The 18496-nt window shown below is 37.1% G+C and overlaps 1 pseudogene; it reads right to left on the bottom strand.

Moving 5' to 3' along the window:
• Positions 1 to 16678: 16678 nt before the first annotated feature.
• LOC137734535 (cytochrome P450 734A6-like) lies at positions 16679 to 18337 on the bottom strand (annotated as a pseudogene).
• Between the last annotated feature and the right edge of the window lie 159 nt (positions 18338 to 18496).

The following is an 18496-nucleotide window of genomic DNA, read 5'->3' as shown; positions in this document are numbered from 1 at the left end:
CATCCCGGCCCGGGACGGACTACTTCCCGGACCCGCTCCACCACCGTAGCACGATATTGTCCGCTTTGGGCCCCGACTACGCCCTCACGGTTTTGTTTCTGGGAACTCACACGAGAATTTCCCGATGGGTCACCCATCCTGGGAGTGCTCTTGTGCGCTACTCGCTTAACTTCGGAGTTCCCATGAAACCCAAAGCCAGTGAGCTTCCAAAAGGCCTCGTGTTAGGTAGGGATGGGAATATACATATAAGGATCACTCCCATGGGTGATGTGGGATGTCACAATCCACCCCCCTTAGGGGCCCGACGTCCTCGTCGGCACGCCACGTGACCAGGGTTAGGCTTTGATACCAATTGTCATATCCTGGCCCGGGGCGGATCACTTCCCGGGCCCACTCCACCACTGTAGCACGATATTGTCCGCTTTGGGCCCTGACCACGCCCTCACGGTTTTGTTTCTGGGAACTCACACGAGAACTTCCCGATGGGTCACCCATCCTGGGAGTGCTCTCGTGCACTACTCGCTTAACTTCGGAGTTCCCATGGAACCCAAAGCCAGTGAGCTCCCAAAAGGCCTCGTGTTAGGTAGGGATGAGAATATACATGTAAGGATCACTCCCCTGGGTGATGTGGGATGTCACATGTGCTCTCTCCTTTGATGCTCTTTCTCCTCTTACTTTATGTTGAATTTAAAAGTTCTCGGTGTAGGATGAGATTTGTTTCTTTAAAAACAATTGTAGATTTTATACTAAACAAGTTTTTAAATTAAAAAAAAAAAAAAAAAATCTCAGGAGATGTTCTTAGTTTTGAATTAAAAAAAAAATATTTTGAAAAATTATGAATTTTTTTTTTTATTAAGATGCAAAAATGCCCTTTGTTTAATTTTTTTTATTGTAAAGAATAAAATTATCCAGCGTGTTTTCATCTTTGACCACAAGCCCCTTTTGTTTTGTCAAAGGTTTGATCATTCAATTCGTACTAGTACCGGGCCTGCGGCCGAAAAGCGTTCTCTCTCAAGCGTCTGCGTGGGCGCCGACTCACCGTCCTTCACTCCTTCTAATTCAATTTTTTTAAAATGCTAGAGAGATTGTATTTTTGTAGCACAGTGATATATCATATAACGTATACATGTTATGTCAATAATGTTATGTCAATAATGAATTTAGCTGATTGGATGTTAGTTGTATGTATCAATTGTCAAATAAGATGGTACACCAATGTAATTAAAAATATGGCATTATAACATTATTTTTTTCTTCTAATTTTTTGTTTTATAACATCACATATTATCTTGTAGTACCGCTGTGGTTCCAGTCGGCAATTGTTTTGTGGGAAAAGTTCGAAATTATTAGAATGAAATTGTGGTTTGAGAAGTTTTGATCACGTAATGCATGGATGTAAACCTAATATCCTACCACAAGTTATATTTAAGCACTTAATGCAAATTTTTTGAGAACGTATGATCACTTAGTGCAAAATTTTCATTGGAGTTAGGGTTGCATGGACTTACGTGTGCTATGTGAAAATAAGACACGAGAGCATTTTTGCTCACTATCATAACTATGATGTATGCTTACTGTAAACTTAATCATTTGTCATGTATCATTTCATTTAATTTTAGTTAAATTTTTTTTTTCAAAATTAAAAAAAAGTAACATTTAATGCATTTAGGTAACAGGTTTGCTAACATGGAAAGGGACCTGCTAACATGATGAAAATAATGCATTTGTCGAATAGCATGTTACCACGTATACAAATGTTAGGATTGCTACCTTTTACGTACAGATTTTGTTTGACCATATTTAACCAGGAGTTCCATATGAGAAACTTCTGTGGAGGCTGTGAGACAAACGTGCATCAGTTTAAAGGGAATTATCTAAAGTGTGTTTCATGCATCTTTTATTGCTGATCGAGAAATTTTTAATTGTGACGGTTACATAAATGGTATATCATGTGCTTTAATAGAAGTGATGATTAATTTTATTTTTTAAGTTATTAACTTTTTAGCACACATATCCCATTATTTGTACAGTGACACGTGGTGTATCATCCCGTGTACCGATTACACTGAAAAATCTTTCAATGCTCACCTTACAGTTTTGTAACGGACTGCCATGGTTTTCACGTTTGAACCGAATTTGTAACGATTGCCGCCACCAATCAGTTACCTTCTTCTTTCTTCGTCGAACTCCAGATTGGTTTCCTATCCATCATTACCAATAATGCATGTTATCTGTTCGTTCAAGTTCTGCATCATGAAATAGATAACAACTTAAGGATCTATGATACAGTTAAAATATTGGCATTACAATGATGATCATATCGACCACCTATCAAGAATCGTAAGTTTCAGTATCAACGACAGGCATGATTTTAAAGAACGTGGTTAACTGCAACCTAACGATATGCATATGTGTATATAATAAGATAACGTAGAAAACTTGTGCTCTGCATGAACTTCTACCTAGCTTTGCCTGGGCCGTAGAATGGTTCCAAAGGACAAGGCAGTAGGGACGCATTCCCGTCCATCCTGGTGAAAGTCCCAGTCTTGATTCTTTTCGGGTCAAAATTCTAAAGCTGATCACCAATTTCATTTCCTTAATTTATTGTTTTTTTATTTGAATCATTTTAAAAGTAACAAAATTGGCAGTTAGAACAGCTTAATTTCAACATTAAAATCATGCATGCGAAGAATAAAATTGATTTTTCTGCCACACGCTCTCGTATACTAATTCCATGATGATTATTTTACTACAAGTGCATGCAAACGGTTTTCATACCTTTCTAGTTTCTACGTTTCTCCATATTCTCCTTTATTTCAAGTGCAAAGTTGAATTTACAAGTGCATGCAAACGGTTTTCATACCTTTCTAGTTTCCACGTACGTTTCTCCATATTCTCCTTTATTTCAAGTGTAAAGTTGAATTTACAAGTGCATGCAAACGGTTTTCATACCTTTCTAGTTTCTACGTTTCTCCATATTCTCCTTTATTTCAAGTGTAAAGTTGAATTTGACACGTTTTTTAAAAGAGAAATATATACTTAGATTCTGCATGACATGCAAGAATTCAAAGTATTTGTGTATTTTCGTTAAGAGGGTGTATTCAATTGCGATTTTGAGGAATTTTAATAAATTTATGAATTTTGATGAAATTTAATTAATTTTAAGATTTTTTTTGTTATTTTGAGAAAATTCCCTTGACAATTGTATTTTTCTTTTTTATTAGTGGAATTGTCACTTAATCACTTACTTATGATAGCAAAGTTGGAATATGATTGGCTTTGCAATCTTATATAAAAATAAAAAATAAAAAAATAAACTTGCACAAATACCACCTTCTAAACTTTTTAAGATCATGTCCGTTGACCACCTGAAACAAAAAAAAAAGAAAAAGAAAAAGAAACTTTAACGAAAAGTTCTTGGTACTGTTCATTTTAACGAAAAACCACATTTTTACACTAAAAAGTCAATCATGGTACTATTCACTTTATCATTTATTTTGTCCTTATCATTAAAACTCAAAATTTTCAAATTTTTTTTATTAGTTTTCCAAAAAAAATAATAACTATTATATCTTACCCAAACTTTAATCTGGATTATCAATTAAAATAATTCTTTTTTGAACGTGTGATTCATATTCACACTACATAAGTCGTGAAGTCGTTTATCATGTTGTAGCTAGACAGTGTCAACTGCTAGTTCTGAGTTCTCATATGTCCAAAACAAATGGAGCGAAGCTAGGTACGTAATATGTTGAACTGATCCTTTATATATTAGTGACAACATTTTAGTCGTGTCAAGTTTTGAAGTAAAATGTTGAAAACATCATGTTACAAATTTTTTAATACTCGTTTACTATTTTGACATTACTTTCTCTCACAAGTCATCACATCATGGAAGGTACAATAGTCCAAGTATAAAATCATGTTTGTTGCATTCATATTAGCTTATAGCTTAGAGAGTTAGAGGCTACTAGTTAGTTTGTAAACCACTAGTTTGTTTTCATTGGGAGGTCGTTGACTTTGTTTCAACCACTAGTTTGTTTTTAAAAATTTTAATTAATATGAGTTTACTACTTTTAAGTTTCTTGGTTTTTAATATTAGAATGTGATATCCAGACATCTCATTTTACTTCTCACACACCCTTTTAATTTTTAGCCGTCGAAGAATCGGATGAATTGAAAAAGATCAATGAACATAAATTATCAAGGGGTGTGTGAGAAGTAAAATATGATGTGTCGATAGCACACCCCTTTAACATTTAGTACGTTAAGTTTTTTTCATCCAGAGTGATACCTAAAGTCAAAATTTTGAGATAGTTTTATACATCCGTTAAGATTGCTATTAAGTTAACCGTTATTTGATGACGTGATGCCACGTGGACAATGACCAGAAGCCACGTGAATATTGAAAAATTATAAAAATTAAAGGAAAAAAAAAAAAAAAAAGTAAACATCAATCTGGGTTCTTCTCTCTTCCTCAGCACCCCCTCTGCACCCAGCGCTCCCCCTCCCTCTTCGACTCCTGCACATCCACCCTCTTCCTCCTCCCTCCTCCGCACCCAGTGCTTCCCCTCCTCCTTCGGCTCCTGCACATCCACTCTCTTCTCACCATCACAAAACTATAAAAAAAAAACCCACATCCCAAACCATAAAAAATTGGAAACCCACTAAATTCAACACCATCAAATTCAAAAATTGAAAACCCACGAAATTCAACACCATCAAATTAAAAAAATTGGATCCCCAGCAACCCTTTCGGATGTCTGTCTGGGTTCTGTCTTGAAGAAATGCAATTGCAGAGTGGCTTCCTTCTCTGTCTCTCTTCATTCACTTGCTGATTACCGTTGGATTAAATTGGATGTCAAGATTAGATTGAGACTACGAATGGTCGTACGTAGAAACAGGTCGAAAAGAAAACCCAAATTTGAATGTCTGTATGGGTTCTTAGTGAAGAAACCCTCGTCGAGCGCCACAGCCGTCACCATCGGAGCCGAGGACGGCGTCTTTCAGTACCCCAAAGGCAACGCAAAGGCAGGTTGGGTGGGTGGATGGGTGGAGTCGAAGATGGAGGGGGAAGGGTGGATGTATGACGAGTCCAAGAGGAGAGGAGATGAGGGTTTGGTGGGTTGGTGCAGAGGAGAGAATGGAGGGATAAGGGAGGAAGGGAAGTCGGGGGAGGTAGAAGATGACCAAAAACCTTTAGGGGGCGTTTGTTGCGCCGGACTATCTCGGACTGGATTAGTTTCAAAGACTAAGCTGGACTGGCTTAGACTAGACTAAACTGGACTAACTTAGTGAAGCGTTTGGTGCAGTATTGGACTAAGAAACTGGATAATAACAAATTCTAATATTATTTTATTTAATATATAAATTATTAATATTTTATTATGATCTTATCTTTTTCTCCATCTTTTCCTACCATTTCCGTCCCACTCTTTTCCTCTTCTCTCATCGTCCCACCCTCTCCCTCTTTTTTTCCTCTCAGACCTCTCAATTCATGTCTCTTTCTCATTCCTGGTCAAACTCCTTATTGATTCCAGTCTCTATTTCTCTGTCCTCCCTCCCTCTCTAGCTATGCGTTGTTCGAACAGAACCTCACGGCTCCAATTTTCCAGACGAGTTGCAGGTTTCCCGATGTATTTTTTGGCCAACCCTAATTAAATTGGATGAAGTTAGCACCGCCAAAAAATTCATCACCATCCCTGGACCGAGATCTTAGCTTTACATGCTCGAATTTGTCATGGATTTGAAGAAGCACAAACAGGCCGAGACTTCCAGGCCATTTTCCGGCCACATTCGACCACATTTTGGCCTCGATTCAAGTAAAATCGTAATCTTGTCACTCCCAACTTCAATTTGGTATATTTTATATGAAAGTTGGTTGTGAAATGGATCTGAAAGAGAGTCAGGAAGTTAATGATTGATCTAGGTGACCGGCGATGACGAGGAGTCTGTCGGGAGTGGTCGTTGAGCATGACAAGGATGAGAAATAGAGGATAGTCTTAGCTAGTCCCATGGTTATTGGGGGGTCTCACTAAGACTCATTAGTGAAGGGTTTTGTCCATGCTAGTCCCCTTTAGTCTCATTAATGTTAGTCCCAGCATGGAACAAACACAGTATTGGACTAATAGCTAGTCCAGTCCAGTCCAGTCCAAGTTAATGAGGGCAAACAAACGCCCCCTTAGTTTTTTTTTTTTTTTTTTTTTTTTTTTTTTTTTTTTTTTTTTCGGGTTTCCAAAAAAAAAAAAGATTTTGAATTTTGAATTTCCACGTGGATCTCTTAAAGACAGGTGATACTCAGTCATTGTTTACATGAGCACCACGTCATCAGTTTGCTGGAGACTTAACAGCCAGACTAACAGATGTATGATACTGTCCCAAAATTATGACTCTGGGACGAAAAAAACTTCATGTACCAAATGTTGAAAACCACGAAACTTAATGATAGTAAACTGAGATTTACTCTAAATTTTTTAATGCTTATCTTTGTTCTAAGATACTTATTTAGACTAATATGGGGGAGTGTTATCTCAATAAAAATATTTGGACATAAAAAATTGACACATTTGTTGATGATATACTCTCTAATATGTTTGACGATATATTATTTAATGAGATAAAATTCAAGAGACAAACATTTTGATAAATATTTTTTCATTTTTATAAGCTCTTGAATCCATTTACTTGTGACACTTCCAACTAGAAGTTAAGATGACTTCCAAATGACGTGGCAATGACTTCAAATAAAATATTTTTATTTTGATAAAGGAGTTTTGTGAAGTTAAAATAGCTAGATCTAGCCTTCATCTTCCCCTTCTGCCGTTTAGGTCTGCAACTCTCCAACAATAGCAAAAAAGTTATGCGATATTCCCTTTGACAAAATTCATCTTTGTCTTTGATGCAGTGAATAACATGGGACATGGCCTATATAGCACCATTGGTCTGCCATGAAAAGAAAGGGCTAATAGGAAATCCAAACAAGAATACATACTATTCCCAAACATTTATGTTATCTGCGATGAAAATATGGTTTTTCCAAATTCATTTACAATTCCCTCGTGAAATTTTACCATCCAACCATCACATGGTTATTTGTTTTGTAGTTTGTTGTAAAAAATCCATGCGACAAACATATTACATTTTACATGCATATATCGTTATTTGTTTTGTAGTTTTGTTGTAAAAAAATCCATGTTATTAACATGTTACATGCATATTGTGATGACTTACTTCACCAAAGCAATGGATGGCTTCCTCCCTCCTTGTTCACGTTTGCAAAGTTTTCACTTTTGTTTTCCACTTAAAAGTGAAACTCTTCATAGATTCTTTATCTTTTCATCTATTTGGCACCATTTTTTTGTCAATATTATAAAATATTGTGTCAAAAAATTGAGATGGCAGAAAGTAATTAATCAGATCGCTGGAATTCAAAGGAATCTCCATCCCCCAGTCTCCAAAGATGTTGTAGACTTTGGCTGCGAATCTCCATCCCCCATTCTCAAAAGATTTGGTAGACTTTGCCTGCGAATCCACACGATTCAAATAGGCTTCTTGGGTTTTTGTTGTTTGAGAGAAATTCCCTGTTTTTATTCTTTTTAAATTTTAATCTTTATTAGTGTATTTATTATATTAGTTATAATTCACGTCATCATTCATGTCATTTGATAACTAAAAGTCTTCACAACACTCTTAATTAGAATCTTTGGATATTGTAAAATCTAAACACTCATAAGAAATTGTTTGGGCCCAAAATATTATTGTTGGGCCGAGCAGCAGGATGTGCTCGGCCCAAGGTGATGACAAATACTATGGGCCGAATAATAAATCCCGGGCCAGCTGGCAGGGTCGGCCAAATCCTATCCTAAGTAGTCCGGATGAATAGAAAAGGTCGAGGAAGTCCTGGTGCGACCAGGATTCTCGACCGGCAAGGAATGGAGTCCCGAAAAGAAGGAAAATTCAGAATCCCAGTAGGAGTAGGTTTGTTCGAGTTAGAGGCGAAATGGGACAAGGACTCCCAATCCAAATCAGAATTGGTTTCAAGGAATGGGGCACTATAAATACAAGAAATCATGCAACAGAAAAACCCCTTCAAATCAGCATACAATTGCCCTGCGCAAAACCTCTCAAACACCTTGAGATTTTTCCTTTTCTTTTCCCGCCGACACACCTTCAGTTTGGATAAACAGCACTGTGGAAGCACCCGGCGAGCACCTTCAGTTTGGATAAACAGCATTGCTGCCGCAAAATCAGCAGACCGAGAAGCACCTTCAGTTTGGATAAACAGCACTGCGTCGAGGTCGACCGGTTATCTATCTAAGTCTCGGCCGAGAAGGGTTTTCAAACCTTTGTTGGCAGAGGTCACCTTGCTAGCTCTCTCGGCATAGTTAGGTGTTACGAATTACATTGCTCGGCGTACTGGACGCCGAGTGGTTTTATGATTGGATACTCGCAAGTGAGTTTCAGGGTTCGGCATTCCGACGGCCGAACTACGTTTACCATCAAGACATACATCACGTTTGAGTACCTGTGCCCATACAGTTTGGTCTCGATTCGACGTGCTTATACTCTTACGAATATAATCACAGTGACCGAATCGGGCTCCGACGATTTGTGAACTCCGCAGAATTAGCAGCCTTGTCTTCAGGCTGTAGAACCCAGAGACCGAGAGTGTTCCTTCCTCGGTCGCAATTGCAAGATAGAGAAGTCAACGACGCGCTCAGAGTTACATCAACAAATTTTACTCCTCGGCCAAGCTCGGCCGATGAGTTGGCACGCCCCGCATTCGACCGAAGGACGTAGTTAGCTTATTAGTTACTCGGCCTGCGCGCCACGTAGGTTTTGTAATTTTTAGAGTCAACAGAAATGTAAAAGTACTTGTCAAAAATATTTGGACATAAAAGACTGACATATCTGTTGATATCCTCGCTAATATATTTGGTGATGGTTTATTTGAATATTTTATTAATTAACAGGTGGTAGTACTTGGACATGTAAATCTAATGCCTTTCTTAATTTTCGGCACTTTGATCGAATGAATCAGAGAATATCAAATGATAGAAATATAACAAAGAGTTTGTAAGAGGTAAAAATGAGTGTATAGATAGCACCACCCTATTTTCAAATACAGACTCACATACAATGGTTTAGATCCACCTGTTTTTTGAGAATGTTTCAATAAATGCATTAGAAACAGTCTAAATCAACATCTTAAATTAATTTCAAATTTGTTGCCCTCGATCGTCAATTTAGAAATTTAGGAGTTGCCTTGAATCTGAAAGTCACCAAAAGCATTACAAACGAGAAACTTTGGGGGGTTTCTTCATTTATTTTTTTACCTAACAGTGAGAAGGCGTGTTAGAACATACGTCTAGTACCTTTTCACATTAGAGTTTAAGATTTTGATACAAATGCATAAGTAGTTCTAGAAAACTAATTATTGTTACTGATCACTGTGCACAGACTTTAAATAAACCCTAAAGTTTGTAACATTAAAATGCGGGTAAAACATCTAACATTCCGAAAAAGAAAAACGTTAAATTGCGAATGAGTATTGTGGAGTAAAAAATAATCTAAAAAATTATGGAGTTGACACGTAGATTACTTCCCAATAAAGACAAGACTGCTCTTATTAAATGAGCAGTGAGCATTCTCTTTCACCACGTGCATCTGAGATAGAGCAGGCAAAGAACCACGACTACTCAAAACACCCATGCCCATTTTGCTATACATAAAAACTAAACACTCATTCTCTTAAAGTTTATGACTAAGCATCGGAGTTCCTTTGACCAAACCCCCCTCTCATAGTGGGCGTGTGAGGCTTTTGGTCTTTAATCAAATGTGTTGATTGTTTTGTAGGTGCAGTTTCGTCAATCAAGGGAAGGCGGAAGTTTGCATTGACAAGTATGATCACATGTCCCTCTATGCCCACATCCATGTCAATTTGAGTTTTTACGATTTGTGAATGAGTTACTTTAGTGTTATTTCTATTTATTTATAAGTGAGAGATTTTAAGTTCGACTTTTATAAATAGTGAGTTTAATGTCAATTTATTCGTCATCCCATGACATAATTCACAGCAGAAAATTATCTCCTTAACTCTGAATAACAACTTGTACTAACGTTGGCCAGAAATGAACTTGAACAATAAAAACAAACCTTAAAAAAATATATATATAAAAATTAACATGGACTACCGTCGCGAGAGATCCTTAAGAAAATAAATTTAATCTTTGGCTCTATCTAGCTGGTGAAAAACGTTTACAGCGATTATATTCATTTCAAAATGATTGGACTAAATATTTTGGCCATGTGCAAACATGACGCCCACAAAAATTTACTCAAACAAAATTCTTATTTTAATTAGTAAGCATATATCAATTACAACTCCAAGCGTTCTAACGCATGTTTTGATACACATTTTGACACTTAGTTTCAAGGATTCACTTCCTAATGTGTTTTAAAGATCTAAATTGTCTATATTTTAGCACATTATTCATAGACAATCCTTGCAAAAAATTAGACAAATCCACAAACATTATGACATTCATTAGTAGTGAAGCAAATGGACGAATACGGTTTTACAAATAAACACTAATTTTAATCTAACGGTTATATGATTTTGAATTTAGGTGATTTTTTATTATATAAACATGATTTTTGAGATAAAACATAAAAGATAAACAATTTGATCATTGAAATACATAACAGTTTAAACCCCACAAAAATGTGTGCCAAAACTTTGACACTGGAATCAAAAGGCACCACGAGCGAAAAGTGTGTTTTAAGGAACTTGTTCCCTGTTAAAATAGAAAAAAAAAAAAAAAAAAACAAATCGTTTGAATTGAGTGGTTTTAGGGTTCCGGAGAGTGAATGGCAAAGGACCTTTATTTCCGTCGTCCTCCATATTACTTTGTTTTATAAATTTTTTGTTAATCCATATGCTCTTTGTATTCTATAGCCAAATTATATTATGTGTTTGATTGTTTTTGTTTTGTGGGATGCTTACAGCGCACGCAAGGAGTTGGAGAACATGCGGAAGGAAGAGGACATGCAACGCAAGTGGGAGTTGGAGAAAATGCAGAAGGAAGAGAAGAGGCAGCGAGAAGAGGAGAAGGCAAAGCAGGCAGCTGCCGCTGTCGCAAGCTTGTGGGTTGAGGAAAAGGTACAACCACTAGTATAAAAACATGTCTGCGCGACAGAAATTTGTGCGACGAAATTTGTGCGACGAAATTTGCTCCGTCGCGCTTTGCGTGACATAGATCCTGTGTCGCGCAAAACCACCTTGTGCGACATAGGTTACTTCTTCGTCGCTCCAAGGTTCTAAAAGTCGATAGGCGTTAGTCTGGTGGCGGGTTAGTGCCTAGCGCCTAGACGGCTAGGCAGGATCTAGGCGGGCGCCTAGACGGCTTAGGCGGATTTAGGTAAATTTCTTATATATTTTATGAACTAATTAAATTTACTATATCAAATGTAAATAATTATTGACTAATATGTTATTTCTTATAGAAGAACATACATATGTGAATGTTTTATGTACATATATAATATGCTTGCCTAGGATAAAAAAAACAAAATATTATCTAAATAATTTATATAACATATATATATATATATATCCCAAACTTTTAAAAATATAAAAAACCCACATAGTGGGTGGTCTTCATTATTAAAACCATTAGCACCTCACCCGTCCACCACCTTGGGTCCATGGTTTCAATATAAAATATATATTTGAGATCCCAGTCCATCAAAACCATCAGCGTCCATGGTTTTGATAATTAAAACCAGTGTTCTAAAAATCGGCCTAGGCAGCCGCCTAGGCGCTGGGCGGAGGAGCTCCGGCCCGATTTAGACCAAAATGTTCAGTTAGGCGGCCACCTAGGCGTCTGAGATGGGCTAGGCGGCAATCTAGGCGGTTTAAATCTCGCTGCAAATCCCAAACTTGTTGCAATTTTCGCAACGGATCTACAACTTTCGATCTCGTACGTAGCAGCAGAGCCCTGGCAAATTTTCCTTGATTTGAGATCCCAGTCCTCACCCTCACATATTGAAATGTTTCAGACTTTCAATCTCTCTCTCTCTCTCTTCCCTCATCTTCACAGATGAGCTGCAGAACAGACCACAAATTGAAATGTTTAATTGTCTCTTTCTCTCTCTTTTCGCACTCTCTTCCCTCATTTTCACAGAGACGAGTTGCATAAATTCGCCGGTAATCTCTCTCTCTCTCTCTTTTCGCACTTTCTCTTCCCTCATCTTCACACAGACAAGCTGTAGAAATTTGTCGTGGCTCTGCTTCTACGTATGAGATTGGAAGTTATAGATTCGTTGCGAAAATTGCAGCAAGTTTAGGATTTGCAACGAGATTCAAACCGCCTAGACTGCCGCCTAGCCCGCCTCAGACGCCTAGCAAGCGCCTAGGCAACTGCTTAAGTCCACCTCGCCTAACTGAACGTTTTGGTCTAAATTGAGTTAGAGCTCCTCCGCCCAGCGCCTAGGCCAATTTTTAGAACATTGCGTCATGTAAACCCAACTTTCACTGCCTTGTTGCAACGAAAGTTTGTTGGGCTAATTTTTGTGCGACGTTTTTTAACTTTGCGCGACGAAGGATCCGCGTTGCGCAAAGTGTTTTTAGTACTTGTGAACTGAAGAAGGTGATATATATTGATTTGTTGTTGAAGAAATCAGAAGCATTTGCGAAGGAAGCACATAGATTTAAGGAACAATTGCAATATCAGATTAGAAGTCTCAGAAGGTTTTTTTGTGGCTAGTACAATTTTTGTTTAGGTTGGCCAAGGTATAACCCATCGCACCATTTGATAACGAGACCTCTTGATTAGAAGTAGATGGATGAACAAATTCTGGTTCAACAATGGATGAACCATTTTGACACAGAAGAATTGGTTTGCAGAATCTGGAAATATTGTATTTTCCAGTAAAAAAGTTTGACATTTCAATCAAAGACCAAAGATTGTCTGAGGAGATGCAACTGTTTGACAATTCCATATACATGTTCCCATGGGAATTTGGGAAATTATGTCGCGAAGTTTTGGAATAAGAGCATATTACGGGACTGTGGTGTCTCGACATGCTGATGCAAATTCATGTACTGTAAGAATTGCTAGGTTTGGTATGCTATCAAACTTCACTCATTCATTCTTCTAACGTGGTACAAATAGTGAAATAATACAAAACGTTGAAGAATTGCATCAAGCTTTTCTCCACGATAGTGTGATGGTTTATTCTTGTATCTTTCCATATATTTTAAAAGGTTATATGGACATGATTCATTCATTTGTACAGTCGTCCAAATTTAAAAGAAGTGAGCGATGTTGTGGACACTAAAAGTATTTGAGTAAGTGTAGAAATGCATTTGTCCCTTTTAGGACTAATCTGTATTACGTACACTACAAACGTATTTGAAATGTGTCTACAAGGCAATAGCCATGAGAACTTGGAGAGTTTAAAGTGCTAAGAACCATGAAGGTGCCTCTAAATAAAGTGCCAAGTTTTCCTAATTAGAAGGGCTGATGAGGCTAAAAGGCTTGGCAAGTGAAGATAGACGGAGAACTTATCTATCACATGTTCTTACTTCTTAAAGTATGAAAGTGAATTATTAATAGCATTAAAAAGCAACCACAAAGTGAGTGAATTGTGGGGGAGTGACATAGTTATCTTTGGATTATATGTCAATTTAAGTAGAATGAAAAAGTAATTTGCTTCTAGAAAGAGATAAAGATTATCTCTTGCAATTAATGGTATTTTTAAGGTATTGAAGGGTTATAGGCTTTTCAATAATAAATACCTTAAATGTGGGGGGAGTTTACCCAAGCATAGGCAAATTACTTAGTAAGTCCCAATATATGTTTGAAAAACTTAACATTGGAAAACAACTACTCTCAAAGGAAATAATTTCCATGCATGGATATAAAGTTTGTAATGGCCATAGAATGAGTAGTCAACCTAGTGGTACCAATTTTTAAAGGTTTGACTAGAGAGTAAGTTGTATCATCGAGGGGAATGGGTGAAAGCCTACGTCTTAAAAATTTCCATAATGGCAACCCAACCTAGCTGATTGGAGATCCCAAGATCTAGGTTCAAAGGGACAACCGAATTGTGGATGATTCAATGGGAGCGCTGCGAAGATAATCTCCTACCATATCTTATGATGAAACAGTGTTATTTGCAGCATATTTAGGATAAGCTTTGATTTTAATGATTCATATACTTGGAAATAACAAGTGGGATATTGCAGGGCTTAGTTCTCTAAAAGCATTAATGAGAAACCAAGAATTATTCAGGGCCAAAATGAACACAACCGAGCAACCACGGGGTGTCTAAAAGGGTATTGTATGATTACTATTGTCTTGGTTTACACAAATGGTTGAGCAGTTCAAGACATCGCGTTCACTGATTAGCCAAGTGAATCCAATAGTAATCAGTACAGAAGGTTCAAAGACAAAAGCCACATATCCCAATGCAGTACTTTTCCTACTGAATTCTCTCTCTAGTGTCTACATTGTCATTTGGTTGGTATTGAGTCAATTTCCATTCATGTAGGGAATTGTTGGAAAATTTAATAATAATATTATTATATTAAATTTATTAATTGAATGGAAATTAGAAGTGGATCCATTTGGTAAAAAGATGTGTCTACTCAAATAAAGAGTTGCAACTTTTGACTCTTTACAAATAGTCACATGCTTTCCAAAGAGGTATTTCACATTCTATAAATAGGGAAGTCCCCTATAATCACAAAAAAAACCTTTCATTTGTTTTAAATAATTATACATAGAATGCACTAAATATTAGAGAGTCTCATTGAGTCCATTTGAGAGGGTTTTCAACACAATTGTGGTACATGGAGCCTTGTGATTTGGAGTGCTATTATTATAAGGATGTGGTCGTTGTATCTTGGGAGACATGCGCCGATTAACCATGAGCACCATAATGGGACATAAACTTGTGTTAAGGATAAAGTGTCCAACACTTACCTCGACCATATTTCCAAGTTTTTTTAATCCATTATGTCATGTTCATTCAACATTGATTACTCATGTGCATGCATTAATTTTGATATATAATTGCATGAATTATTTCTTAGTTTTCTATGTGATTTAATATAGCAATTAGACCATATTTTTCTAACAACAACAACCCCAACGTTTCAAGAATGGTACGTACCCACACACACACACACACGAGATACCGACGGGCAATTGGTCGGTTGATCAGTCCGACACGAATCAGCTGTCGTTTTAATTGGACCAAGAATAAATGTATCAACTAGTCTTTGCTGACTGCCGCAACAACCAAAGCAGAATCGCCTTCAGTTTCCACCTTCCACCTTCTCCAAATAACTCCTCCATCGATTGCCCAGCTCATCTAGCAACCTATACATACCAGCATGTAAAGGGGACTATATAATATAATCCGTTATTGTTTCTAGTCAAAGCAGGAACATAAAATAAAAGGTGGAAGAAAAAAAAAGGAAAATAGAGTCATGGAAAAAGTAAGGGTTAAGCAAGATAGTTTTCCCAACGAAATCAGGAGTAGACTCGTATAAATAAATCTTCGGCTCTTCAAACTACCAAAACATTCACCCAACCTGCCTATACACTCAAACGAATACTAAAACCCCAATTTGCATGCCTTAGCTAGTTATCACACAAAAAATCCTCATACCTAGCCGCTGCAATGGCAGGCCAGGATTACGAAACATCCAAAGCGGCCTCTGATTCGACACTGGAATCGGAAGCAACTATGAGCAAAATGTACGTTTCAAAGAAATCATTTTTGGTGTTGTTAGAGAATAGAGCTTTGCGTCATAGATATAACAAAATAATATACAATTTATATATAAGAAAGATTCACTACTAATATCGCGGAGACCTTTTACTAGTTGGTTAAGTTGAAGACATGGTGGTTTTCCATTTCTAAAATAAAAATATAAGTTTTTATGCAATTGTTTGTAGTATAAAAAGGTAAAACCAAGAAAAGTATAATATGGCTATTTTAGAATAGGATTTTTATTACAAATGGTCCTTGAAATTGACCCACACCATCAAGATAGTCTTTGAAATTGAAAATCGATCAAGAGTATAGCATCAAAACGCGTTGATGGTCAGTCGGTGCAGATCCAAAAATATATGGAGTCGAGGACTGTTGGAACCAGGTGGGAAGGGTCGGAAAAGGAGAGGGAAGAAAACCATGGATATGGCAATAATGCTATTCTTACCACAATTTTATACCACATTTATTTACCATCTTAGGTGGCAAATGAGTTGATTAAGCTACATCATTTAATTTCAGTCTTTTTATTAATTAAAATACTTAAATAATCTTAGGTGGAAGAATGAGACTCCTTATATACCACAATCATCATTTAATTAACAATATTTTTATTAATTATTGTTTAACATTTTGATTAAATGCTAATTAATTTAGATGATATGACTGTCTAACTCATTTGGCACCTAAGATGGTAAATAAATGTGGTATAAAATTGTGGTAAGAATAGCATTATTGTGGATATGGAGGATGACTGTAACCACAAACGATTATTTAATCAATAGGGCTTGACTTGAAACACTAATAACTGAAAATCCTTGGTTTATTACTTTATTTCTTAATAAAAATACTGACAGAATTAGGGTTAGCACAATCTTCATCTCCAAAGAGATTAAAGCGGCTGAAATACTATTGGCAATCCATAGGAAGGCCTCATTGTCAGCATAATACAAGGAGAATGGCAATATGTCGGAGAGATGGTAAAAGAAAACCTAGATAGAATTAGGGTTAGGACAACCTTCATCTCCAAAAGGTTAAATTTCGACCAGTGCACATTCTTCCTCCAAACCCAAAAGATAAGTACCCCATCTTGTGCTTGCAACCTCCATGGATGCCGTCCTTGAACCTCTCTGGCTTGAACTTGTTGACGTCGTCGCCCCATAGGGCTGGGTCGTGGATCATGCCGACTATGTCGATCCACATATATGTTGGTTCCAATGGGGTCTGTTAGGTCATCATTCACTCGGATGTTTCCTCTTGCTTGCCGTTGGGAATTTGGTGCTGAGGGATACAGTCTAAGTACCTCACTTTTCACCCATCCCAACTGCAAGTTAATTACACGATAAATAAACAGATAGAAGCGATTTTATTGAATCAAATCGGAAAGAAAATAAAAGAGGGAGCAAAAATTGTCTTGGGTTACTTCAACTCTATCACTATACGAGGAGAAAACTCAAAATAGCTGTCGACACTAGTTGTGCAGAAAAAGGTGAGTAAAAGGCGTATCAGTAGGTAATGGTTCAGAGTAAAGGCATATCAGCAGCTAATGAAGTTGTTGAGAATGAATCCTATATTGATGTGGGAAGGAATTTTGCATGAGCTTATAGGTAAGTTGGGGTAGTTCCATATTGCCAATTGGTTATATGGTCGAACTTCAATTTTTCTTATGGTATTGGAGCAAGTTGTTCCGTGCATGAAGCTCAACTGCCATGCACACGTGCCCCACATTACCCGATTTGTGTTGTTCACATTCTAGGCTTGAGTGTGTTGAGAATGAATATCACCCTAATATCACCTTAATGGAAGACCTTGTATAAGCTTAGAAGTAAATTAGGTTACTTCCCATATTTTTAGTTGATTTTATAATGAAACCTCTACTTTTTCCGAAGTTATTAGCCAACGATGAGTGTTCTACCCATCTCATTTTGCATTTAATATCTTTGCCTAATAATTGTCTAGTTTTTATTAGTATATTTCATAGATGGTCCCTAGTCTTTACACCAGAGACTCGCATGCATACACGCACCGTAGAGCTCTGGTACATGACACAACTAGCAAGTACTGATGCATTGATGCATGCATGTAAACAATTGATTCGATATAATTAATCGTTAATTAATTAGTTATGGAATACCTTCTTTAGTCCAGCAAGCCTGTCCACGTCAACTTCAATATCTCCAATCACTTCCCTAATATCTTGTCTCAATTGGTTTTGCCACTCCGGATGCATAGCCAGAAGTAGCATCGACCATGTGATTGCCAATGCTGTTGTGTCATGACCACCAAAGAAGAAGGTCTTGCACTCATCCACCAGTTCCTCCGTCGTTAAACCCTTGTTCCTAAAGACGGCGCTTCCTATTGATTCTTCTTCACTACTCTCTTTAAGCAATAACCCAAGCAAATTGGAACGCGGCTGAGACTCAGATGATTCTCTTATCAACTATTACAAGTAGAGTTGTGAGTGTAATGTCTTTGTCCAGTGGTTATTTTGATATAAAGAATATAAATACAAAAGCAGCTTTGCTTCTACTTCCTCTTCTTCCATAGCCATTTCTATTACTGCTTGCAGGTTGAATAGGGTCCTGAGATTTGTGATCCTATCAACGGCGGATTCTTTCTCGGGTAAGTCCGATTCAAATTTTACAAAATTTGAGATTCTGAAACCCTAGTTTCTACTGTATTTGGTATTTGGGGCATGTGTGGGATTGGA

This window comes from Pyrus communis, chromosome 5 (genome assembly GCF_963583255.1).
Source record: "Pyrus communis chromosome 5, drPyrComm1.1, whole genome shotgun sequence".
Classification (NCBI taxonomy): domain Eukaryota; kingdom Viridiplantae; phylum Streptophyta; class Magnoliopsida; order Rosales; family Rosaceae; genus Pyrus; species Pyrus communis.
Note: the sequence above shows the minus strand (reverse complement) of the source record. Positions and strands in the feature narration are given on the sequence as shown.